The following is an 11,076-nucleotide window of genomic DNA, read 5'->3' as shown; positions in this document are numbered from 1 at the left end:
TCCATAGCTTGTTTCCAATTACCGTGAGGTGTCCAGAAGCTATGGAAAAGCAGCAGTGATCTCCTGTGAGAGCTGCCATTATCCATGAAGCAATATTTCAATGGGTACAGAGGAATTACACTAGAGGAAAAAAAAAACCTGGACCAAACCAGCATTCAGTGCCACCCATCCCTTCTCCAGATCACCTGGAAGCACAGCACACGTGGATGGAGCACCAATGGAGCATCCAACTCGTGGGGAGGGTCTGGATTTGCCCAGGGCAATAGGGATTACTCCCAGGGCTGCCTGCCTGACCCCTCAGCACCAGCTACTGTGCCGAGATGCTGCCTGAATGCTGACATTTTAACAGCACGGTCCCTTCCCGGCACATGATCTGGCGTGAGGGAATAACAGGATGTATTAATGTCATTCCAGATAACAATCTTCCTCTCAGAGAGGGCTTCTGGCACCACATCCCCCTGCGAGAGAACTCTATCCCTATCGCTCCAGCACTAGCTCCCAGCTTGAAAGGAATCCATTTGGGCCATTAAAATGACTTGTGAAATGTGGGATAGTTAGCAAGTAATTAGGACCACATTTCATTCCCCTGCCTGCCCGGAGCTCTGCACCGTGGTCTCCGTTCACCTTCAGTTTTGCCTTTTGCACACCAACACCACCATTTGTTTTTTGGGATCGTGCTTCCCCTCCATCCCCCTGCCTTCCCTGCTCAGCTGGTGTTTGTCATCTGCAGCATCTATTTTGTGTGGAAGAAAGAAATGAAAGGAGCTGGGTTTGAAGGGGTGCCAGAGAAGGTTTCCCCATTTTCCATCTCCTGCGCAATAGTGCCACCCACCACCTATGGGATAACAACAGCTGGAAGGATTGTCCAGGACTCGTTTCTTGCAAAGTCCTGCTGATGGCTGTCCATGAGCTGGTAATTACCACAGAATCTGGAAAACACTGCCGGTTTTGGGATGCTGCTGGAGCCAGTCTGCCCTGGGCTGCATTTCCAAGCCCTCTGCTCCAGGCTGTGCTGGAAAACACGGCGTGTTGGACACCAGTGGGACTGAGATGCTACTGCCATCGTGCTTGATGGGGGGAATATCCCTCCTCACCCCTTTGGTCCCCCCGAGGGAGGGTCCTGGGCTGGAGCTCTCACCCCTTACATGTTAAAGGGATTTTTCCCTCCCTTTTTATACTCTTGGATCTGCTCTTCCAGGGCCAAATGACCAAGGCAGCAGGAACCAGCATTTCTGCTCTGGAGACGAGCCCATGGATGTTAGTGATGCCTCTGGAAGGTGGACATGGTGAACATGGACATACAGGGGCCTCATGGACACTGATGCAGGCCTTTGCTCCTGGACATTCCTCAGGGATCATACTTAGGGCTGATAAAGGCCCTACTGCTCAGTCCTGTGCTTCCTGAGGAAAGGAACAGCTTTGAACTGCATCCGTGCCTTCCATAGTGAATCCTGCAACTCTAGAGACAAGCTCATCATCCAGACATTGCCATGGATGTCGTTCCTCCATCCCATCCTTCCTCTGGCTCTTGGGTCCACAAGAAATCCCTCAAGGAATCTTGTGGATTCCTGAGACTGAATCCACAAAAAAATCCCTCAAGGCATCTGGAGGATCCTTGAGGTGGGTCCACAAGAAATCGCTCAAGAAATCTTGGGCATCCTTGAGATTGGGTCCACAAGAAATCCCTGAAGGAATCTTATGGATCTTTGAGGTGGATCCCTCAGTCTTTGTGACTCCATCTTTCCCTCAGTGTATCAGCAACCCACACTTTCATCCCTGTCTTTCCTGTCCTTACCTCTTGAAATACCTCTGTGCCTTCACACAGGATGATTTCTGGGCAGAGAACTCTGAGGGATGTGCTCCTCACCACCCTTCCATTTCTCCCTCCTGCCCCTGAAGCATCAATTCTTTATGGACACCAGATGAGGACACTGAGTCCCAGGAGCACCTGGCTGAAGCCATGGAGCAATCAGCTGGGAATGAGTCATGCAAGCAGCCCAATCCCAGGAATCCCAGCCAGATCCCTCTGCACAGGACAGAAATAGATTGTAATCGACAGACAGGCTCTGGCCAAGTCCTGGTGCTTCAGAGGGGGGATGCAGGGATAAGGGCTATTATTATCCCTGTTATTTTTTTATTTGGGAAGCACTCCTACTGCCTCAAGTGCTCTCGGGATTGCCAGCAAGAGCCTTCCTGTCCTTAGCACTCAGGATTTCTGGGATCCAAGGGCGTGACTGGAGATGAGCTATGAGCTGTGGCATGGATGTGCTAACAACCTTTGGCAGGAAGAAGAGGACTGGACCAGCACTTCATCCTGGTCAGAGACATTCCAAGGCCAAGGAATTGCCACGCCAAGGAGCGGCTGTGAAGTGAGAGTTGGACAAAGCGGCGGAAACTGAGGTGAAACATCTCACAAAGGGTAAATATTGGGAACATCTGGAGCACTGGGCCAGGTACCTGCACTTGGAGCCTCCCTGGAAGGAGGGAAAGCTGTCCCAGGCTGCAGGAATGTGCGGGGCTGGGGCAGGATGGAACAGCTCATCCTGTGACTTTCTGCTCTGTGGCCACCAAGCACGGGGGGCTGGGTGCTGCCCTCTAAATCCCTGCTCGGGAAGTTGTGTTCTCCTGCAGGAATCTCGGCTTCCCACTGCCAAAAACATGGAAAATATGACCCCAGCACAACCTAAAAATGAACAATGCAGGAGATATTTTTAGGAATCTCATAATCTGGGTTTTAGCCCAAGTCTTGGGTTTGGAGAGACTCATCATGGGGAGGAGGACAGATAAGGGACCTTCCCAGCTCCTGGGGTGAGCCCTGGTATCTCCTGGCTGCTCAGCAGTGGTGGTAACTTGTCTATACACACTGGGAAGCATTCAATCAGGACAAGGAGGAATGGGTCCTGCTGTTTGGAACAATGCAAGAGGAACAAAACAGCCCCATTTTATTTCTTGCAGCTGGCTTTTTAAAGGACTATTAGGTCACTGAAAGTTTTAGCTACAGCAAAAAATAACTCAAAAAAAAAAAAAAAGGAAGAAAATCCCCCCCCCCCCCCCCCAAAAAAAAAAAAACCACAGAAAAAATTGGAAATGAAGCTGTATATATTTTTTGGAAATTGCTTTTTTTATTTTAATAGGTTTCCCTTTCAACTCTCTTCCAGCTGATTTTTTTTTTTTTTTTCCTTCTTTGAGCCCTATGATTATTAATGGCTGTAGCACTAATGTGCTTGGAAAAAGCTCATTGGAGACCATGTTTTTTGGATTATAAAATATCTGAAAGATATTTTTCTTTTCTTCAGCCAACTATTGCCCGGCTTTCCCAAGCAGACATTATTCCATGCCACAGCGACGGATACAATTGGAGCCCAACTTGGCTTTGAAGGTAAGTGGGAAAAGCCTGTTGCAATGGGGTAATTGCTTCCACCATGGAGCATTCCCAATATCCATATCTGGTCCTGGAGGACTCACTCCCACTCATCAGTACGTTGAGGGTTTTCTGGTGTTACTAAACAACCCAAACTGGATTTTTTGATTTGTTTTGTTTTTTGGTGGTGTTTTTTTTTTTTTTTTTTTTTTTTTTTATTTGCAAGTGGAATCCAAGGGTTCTGGAAAGAGCCGTGGACAGACATGGATGTGATTTGTCTGTGGTGGTGGCAGAGGTTTCCTGGCTTTGCAGGAGCCCCATGGGGTTCCCAGCAGGGGTAGAGGGGTCAGCCAGGCTCTCCTGGAGGGACGCGGGGGTGGTTCCACACCATCGAGCTCCAACGAGAGAAGCCACAACCAACACAGACTCAAACCACTGGGGCAGCCATGGAGTAGTTCATGAACACCCCAATTAGACATGCTGTTGGAACCCTGGTTACTGAGAGTTTTGGACTTGCTGTGCTGCCAGGCACGGACCCCCAAGAGAACTCTGTATTTGACCTGAGGCCATGGAGAAGGCTTCCAAAATGGAATGACAGAACTGGGAATGTGAGTGTGGAGTTTGAATAGAAGTATGTAATATGTCGGGGTGGGAAACTCAGAGTTTAAGCGTTTGGAATATAGTAATACATATAAAGCAAGATGGAGGTTTTGGAGTGGAGGCTGGTCCTTCTTCTTCACCATCTTCTCCATGGCTTTGGGTGGTTTTGTGTAATTGCATAAAGAAGTCCACATTGTGAGTACGGGTGGTTGGTTATTGGGTTAAAAGTAAAAATAATTGAGGTGTCATTTCTTAATTGGACAGTTGATCCTTAAAAGACCTTGTAGAGAGAGAGACAGGGCTCCATTTTTAGTTTGTTGGAGTAAAGTGCTGCAGAACTCACAGCCTGTGAGACTTTAACAGAGATAAGAACTAAGAAACATCTGAGTCCCAACAGGAAATTCCATCTCACACATTCAATCCCGACCCTGGCAAAAAGAAGTTAAGACCCCACAACATCCCTCTGCTTCCCTGGGTTATATTCCAGCCTGGCAGTGCCTGCCTGGAATATCCAGGTCCATTGCTCAGTGGAGGTGTTCCCTGTGCTTCCAAACCAGGAGATTCACACCTGAGCACACTACAGGTCAATGTTATCCAACAGCACCGCCTTAAATTTCATCAAAGGAAACTCAAACCACCCCAATTCCCACCCATGCTGGGACACCCTCGGTGTTAACAGTGATCCAGAGGCAGATTCCCATTGTTACAGCTGTCAAGAGGAGATGCCTGGGAAAAGAGCTCAATAAACAGAGAGAGAATGAACGAAGGCAGCTGTTTCCTGGCAAAGCCCATGGTTTTTAGCAAGCTTCCACCTCGGAGCCAAACCCTGGGAAGTTGTGGATGAGCTGTGACCTCTGCCAGTGCCTACCCAAGTGGTTACTCCTGTGTCACTGTGCCAGCCTGGTGCCACTGGAAGAGGGGATGTGGATCTCCCAGCCTCAGCAGCTGCGGCCAGAGCGTGCCTCTCAGGGCCTTCAGGGTGTGGCAATCAGCACCTGCAGGTGCCCAAGGGTCTGCTGGGGAGAGTGTGCCAGGAAATGCTTTCAAGGTCCTGCTAAAGCAAAGGGAACCAGGAGTTCCCCTGTTTGCTCTCCAGCTCTGCCATTTGCAGTTTATCATGGCCCTTTAACTCGACAGAGCAAGAATTCCATAGGGATTTTGATGCAAAACAGTGAAATCAAAGTATCCTTCCCAAAGAAAAAGCCGAATTTTCAGCTTTGTAATAGGACTCCTCCTGTTTAAAATGCTGAAAACATGGTGGATGAGCAGAAACAGCAATATCAGAGCATTTGGAGTGCTCTTCTCTTCCACAAATCTATTTAGCACTCATCAACTTCCTCTTGGAAGGAGATTGGAGAAGTCTGGGAGTCTTTTGCAAGGAGAGGAAGGGGACAGAGCAGCAGTGGCTGGTGATTCCTTGATCTTCCCAATGATCCTTTCTCACAAAGGGCACGTCCAAGGACAAGGTAATCCTGCCCAGCTCCACACAGACATGAAATCCATGGAACTGAAACCTATGGAGACCAGGGATAGGCAGACCTCGGGAATAAGTGCAGGTTCATCTCCCAGGAGTTTCCCATAATGACGGTTTAACCAATATTTCCCGTCTTTCTCCCATTTTCTCGTGACCCTGCTAAGTTCAGCCCTCCACTAAAAATAACCTCTGTTTTTTATTGCTGGGAAAGGATCCCAGCCTTCACAGAAACAGGGTTTCTAATCTTCAGAGAGGCAGATGCTGGAATACCCCAAAAGCTCAGAAACTGGCAGGCAAAATTAATGAGACTTTCCCACTTATTGTTAAAAAAAAAAAAAAAAGTCTCCTGTGAGTTTATAGCAGCTGCAGATCCAGAGGCCTTTTTCTCCAAATAAATTGTACTTTCCATGATTTTGCTTTGGCTATGCTGTTGTATGAACTTCAGGAAGGGAATTGATGAGATCTTTAGCAGATATATCCAAAAGAAGTGGGCAGAGACCTCAGTCCTGCCCTGTGTGCTCTAGTTTGGGTTGTATAAAACTCCCAAATCTCCTCAGTTCCATGTTAAAGCAAAGGGATGAGCTGTGGCTTCTTCCAGAGCTGCCCCCCATAAGCTCCACAGCCTGCAGACATCATCAGGAGAGGGCAATTAGCATCCTGCTGCCCAGGGGAGAAGTGGAAGTCATTCAGGTCTTGGCAGCCAGTTTCTGGGATTTCTGATAGGATCTCTGGCATGGCACACCAGAAGGCACACCTTCTGAGGCACGCCTAGCCAGACCATCCCTGGAGAGGCTCAGAACAAAGCAGCCCTTTTCCAAAATTGGGGATTTGAGGAGACCTTTCATCCATCGAGTTCTCCTCTTCCTCCAAAACTTGGTGTGTTTTGTCAGAGGGGACAAAAATGGGAAAACAACCAAATTCTGGCTGCAGAGCAGAAACACGGCACAACAGCTTGGGGTTATCCTTGGTTTTACTGGGAAATTCTGTGAGGGAATTTCCAGCTCTTTTCCAGCTATTGAGAACGACTGGTGGTTATTGCTGCATAGAGCATGAGGCCAGACAGGTTGGGGGGTCAGAGGTCTTCAAAAGTGTTTCCTTGGACTTCTGCTTCCAAGACCAGCAAGACTGGAGTAACTCCAGCCTTTGGAAGAACATTTTGGGAATAGTCTTTTCCCTCGGATGTTTAAGGGAGGAAGAGAAGGAAATCTAACAGAAAGGATCAGTCCATTGCCGTGTGAGGAGCATGGGGCAAAGCCAAGGGTGGAGCTGGGTCTTGCCATATCTCATCCATTCCAGATATTTAACTGCCTGCTCCAGCTGGCACTTGGAGCAAAACTCTGCTCCCTATAGCTTCCTTCCTTCCTTCCTTCCTTCCTTCCTTCCTTCCTTCCTTCCTTCCTTCCTTCCTTCCTTCCTTCCTTCCTTCCTTCCTTCCTTCCTTCCTTCCTTCCTTCCTTCCTTCCTTCCTTCCTTCCTTCCTTCCTTCCTTCCTTCCTTCCTTCCTTCCTTCCTTCCTTCCTTCCTTCCTTCCTTCCTTCCTTCCTTCCTTCCTTCCTTCCTTCCTTCCTTCCTTCCTTCCTTCCTTCCTTCCTCCTTCCTCCCTTCCTCCCTTCCTCCCTTCCTCCCTTCCTCCCTTCCTCCCTTCCTCCCTTCCTCCCTTCCTCCCTTCCTCCCTTCCTCCCTTCCTCCCTTCCTCCCTTCCTCCCTTCCTCCCTTCCTCCTCTTCCTCCTCTTCCTCCTCTTCCTCTTCCTTCCCTCCCTGCCTTCCTTCCCTTCCTTCCTGGAGTCCTTCCTTCCCACAGAGATGTTAACAGGGAGAAACTATTTTTAGGTCTGAAGATGTTGGATCATCCTCTGTTATGGCAACGGATCCTGTTATTCCTTGTTTCCCCTGATCTTTTCAATGCATCAGAGTCATCAGGGCTCCCATCCAGCTTACAGTAAATACACAAAAACCTCTGGAGTTTGGGACTTCTTTGTTGCATAAATGGTAAGAACATTACAGGAAGAGAGGAAAGGGCTGTCCAGGAGTCTCAGAAGGAAGGAGGGGGACTCCAGCCTGAGGAGAAACCTCTGGAGAAACCACACCTGGGACCTGAAGCAGGGAGGGCAGAGCAGATGACACCTGGAGGTCCCTTCCAGCCCGTGGATTGAACATCAGGACCTAACAGCTCAGCCAGCCCGGAGTGTGGGGCTCCAAATCGATGAAATGCTGCCTGGTTTGGGTCCAGAGCAATAAATCTTCCCTCACAGAGGTTACTCTGCACTTGGAGCAGGTTTGCAGGAGCATTTGCCAAAGTTCAGACAAGAGCAAATGCTCAGACCAGGTTTGCTGTGTCTTTGGGGGGTTTATTGCAAAGTACATGAGCATCTCTTACCTGCTGTGGGACAGCAATTCCTGCATTCCTCCCAGCAAATTCATAGAGTAAAACATCCAGGGGAGATTCATGTCTCCAGTTCCCTCTCTGACACCCATGCCAGCACAGAAGCTCTGTGAATGCATACAGAAAGAGTATCAGGGATCCTCCTGCAGGAAAATCAGATTTTCCACTCTGCAATTGCACTGAACCTTGCAGGAGCTGCAGAAATGGCCAGGAATCCTGGACAAAACAGGGCCACATTCCCCAGTCTGTCCCAGTTAAACCTCATGGCTCCATATTTTGTTATTTTGTTTTGCATTAGCCAGCATCATTTGCAGCATTTGGACTGCAAAAAAACCTCCCAAAACCCCAGGAGAATGCTGCTTTTGATAATAGATTGGATTACAGCACTTTTAGGATAAGATAATACCATTTCAAAACACACCAGTTTAGGGTTTTTTTTCTAAGAAATGTGAACAGAAAAACAACACAACCTGCTCTGTTTGATCTGTACTTTAAATTTTACTGAGGAAAACAGAACCATTTTGGAGAAAACAACCAGAGAAATTTGGAGGGAGCTGGCCAACAAACAGGAAAAATAAAACCAAAAGCCCAGCAGTGATCACTGAGCTGTTCAGCATGAAATCATCAGCAACTGATGGCTCATTCCAGTTTTTCTTTGTCTTCCTATCTCAGCCACACACTTCAGCTGGAGGGAAGGAAGGCTCAGACAACTTGAAATTCCAAATGAGGTTTCAGGACAATTGTCACGTAAAAGACCCACAATTTTCTCTATATATGTTTGAACTGATGTGACATAAAGATGATTTGAAATGCTGGAAACCTGAACAGGAGCTGAAACTATTGCAAAATACTCATTTTCAGGTCTTTATGTTAAATTAATTACCATGTGTGCTTTGCTGAATGCTGGCAGCAGGGAGGGGCTTGGGACAAGGATCTCCAGGGAGTTTCTCTCTTTCTCATTCTCCTTCATGTATCTCTGGAGAGGAATTACGGATTATCAGGTCTGCTTTCAACCTCCCTGCTCTTTGGAATATGCAACCATGCCCTTGGATCAATGTCATTCCCATGGGCTTGGCCAGACAAAAGTTGCTCTTTGCCTCCTGGGCATCGAGGTACTCCCAAGAGCAGATCCACAATAAAGGAGAAGAGATAGAGCTGCACTTTCCCTGAGCAAAGCTGGAGCATATTCTGAATTTATTTGAAACCCATCCAATCAAAAGAATGAAATATTGCCCCATCAGCTTAAACTGACCAAAATGAAGTGTTTCATTTCAGGTTTGTCTCCCCTCAACCCATCAAAATAAAATAGGGAGAAGAAAAAAAGACATAAAAGAAGAATACTGCAAGTTTTCAGCACATTTCTTTCCCATGGGAAACAGCAACTCTGTGAAGTGGCAAGTTTCCTTGGAAAAATCTGCATCATCAGCACTTCTCCACTGTGTACAACCTCCAAAAAGCCCATTGCTCTGATCTGGGGGCTTCCTGGGGTTGATGGCTTTTCTATCTGTCCCTAAATCAAGCTCCTTGCTCAGAGGGTGTTTTCCAAAACAACAGCATAGGGAGCAACATGATGGATGGACACCCTTGGGCATCATGAGGCTGAGATCCTGCCATACCTGAACCAGGACTGGAGCAGATACTGAACCATTCCATTCCATTCCATTCCATTCCATTCCATTCCATTCCATTCCATTCCATTCCATTCCATTCCATTCCATCCCATTCCATTCCATCCCATTCCATTCCATCCCATTCCATCCCATTCCATTCCATTCCATTCCATTCCATTCCATTCCATTCCATTCCATTCCATTCCATTCCAATCTTGCATTTCTGCAAAAACCCTTGTATGTGCAGACATCAATTGCAGGAGTGTTTCTGTGAGTGAGTGTGTAAAATCCCATTATTTACAGCCAGGAAAGGCCCCCATTTTTATGGAATAGTGCTGCCTAGCAGATGATATTCCATACAGGGGAAGCAGGGTCCCACAGCACTGGGACATTTCCCTGCTCCACAGGTCCGCAGGCCAAGTGCTGAAGTGCAGCCCTCTGAGCCAAGCCAGGCATGACAGCAGCACAAGGGCAATCCTGGAAAAGAGGAAGAAAACCTGGGATGTTTTCCTCTTTCATGACTTCCCAGTTCTGCTTGCAGCACTCCCTCAATGCCTTTCTCATCCCTGCTGTGGCTGCAGAGCAGCAGGCAGTGATCAGCCCCGTGTTCTCTGCAGTGAGCTGAGAGGTTAAATCAGATTTTCAGGGTCTGTTTTCTGAGGGAATTACTAAACTCCTTCACCAGCAGTGCCAAGGGGTGCTGCAGGGAAAGACAAGCAGGGAGGAGGAAGAGGAGGAGGTGAGAGAGGGAGTCAGTCAGCACTCGCCCACCAAGGCGTCTCTCCTCCTCCGGCAAAAGGGAAACAAACCCTGCCCAGGCCTTTCCGTGGTGCTCCAGCTTGCCAGGGGTTGTGCAATGGGATGTCAGGCAGGCTTGGGGACACGGAGCACCAACGGGGTGTAATGCAAGCCTATGTGTTTATTTCTGAACAGGAACCCAAGTAAATCCAGCCGTGACCACTTCAGGAGGTGAATCAAAGCCACCAGTTGAAAACCTCTTGCTGTTGTTTCTTCTCTTAGAGAACCTGGATGAAATGTTTTTAATAAAACACTCCTTCCTTCCTTTCATTCTTTCCTCTATTTTTTTTTCTCTTTTAATACACACATATATCAGAGTTCAAATAAATCTTTACCATAATCAGAAGAATGCAGAGAACTGTAAAAGTTTAGAAGGGGTCACTCCTGAGCAGCCCCAACTCCATAAAGTGCAGTTTGATGTCCTGTACTTTATGGCTGTACAAAGCCCAGCTCTTCTGCCCTGAGATTGGATGTTAATGTTGTAATGATGTTTAACTGCTGACAAATGAATCACAGGTGAGGAGACAAGGACTCCTTAAGTAAAAAAACCTGTCATTTTTATTTGGTTGCTTTTTTGTTTTGCTGTTTTGTTGTTTTGATATTTCTCTTTCGTTCCCTCAAGCAAACAGATTAAGGAACATCCCAGCCTGTCAAGTAATATCTGTTTGTAAAAAACACCAAAAAACCGCCGCATCCCTTTGATGTGTCTGTCACAGGCTGGAGAGGGGAGAGAGGGGTTTTCCTTCACTTCCAGTGTGACTTCTTTTTATTTTTTGCCACTAATTACAGAATTTCTCATTAAAATAACAAAAGCACAGCTGGCTGAGGTTCTAGCATGTTTTCACTTGG

The 11,076-nt window shown here is 47.4% G+C and overlaps 1 long non-coding RNA gene across 2 annotated transcripts; it reads left to right on the top strand.

Moving 5' to 3' along the window:
- The first annotated feature begins 2,088 nt into the window (after positions 1 to 2,088).
- On the top strand, positions 2,089 to 10,497 carry LOC115495896 (uncharacterized). 2 transcript variants are annotated; one of them, XR_012056929.1, is made up of 3 exons: positions 2,089 to 2,419; positions 3,297 to 3,379; positions 10,363 to 10,497. It is a non-coding gene; the product is annotated as an uncharacterized lncRNA (long non-coding RNA). The 2 variants fall into 2 exon arrangements; XR_003961222.4 differs by having other exon boundaries at positions 2,090 to 2,400.
- The last annotated feature ends 579 nt before the right edge of the window (positions 10,498 to 11,076 follow it).

This window comes from Taeniopygia guttata, chromosome 7 (genome assembly GCF_048771995.1).
Source record: "Taeniopygia guttata chromosome 7, bTaeGut7.mat, whole genome shotgun sequence".
NCBI lineage: Eukaryota > Metazoa > Chordata > Aves > Passeriformes > Estrildidae > Taeniopygia > Taeniopygia guttata.
This window is presented reverse-complemented; position numbering and strand designations above follow the sequence as displayed.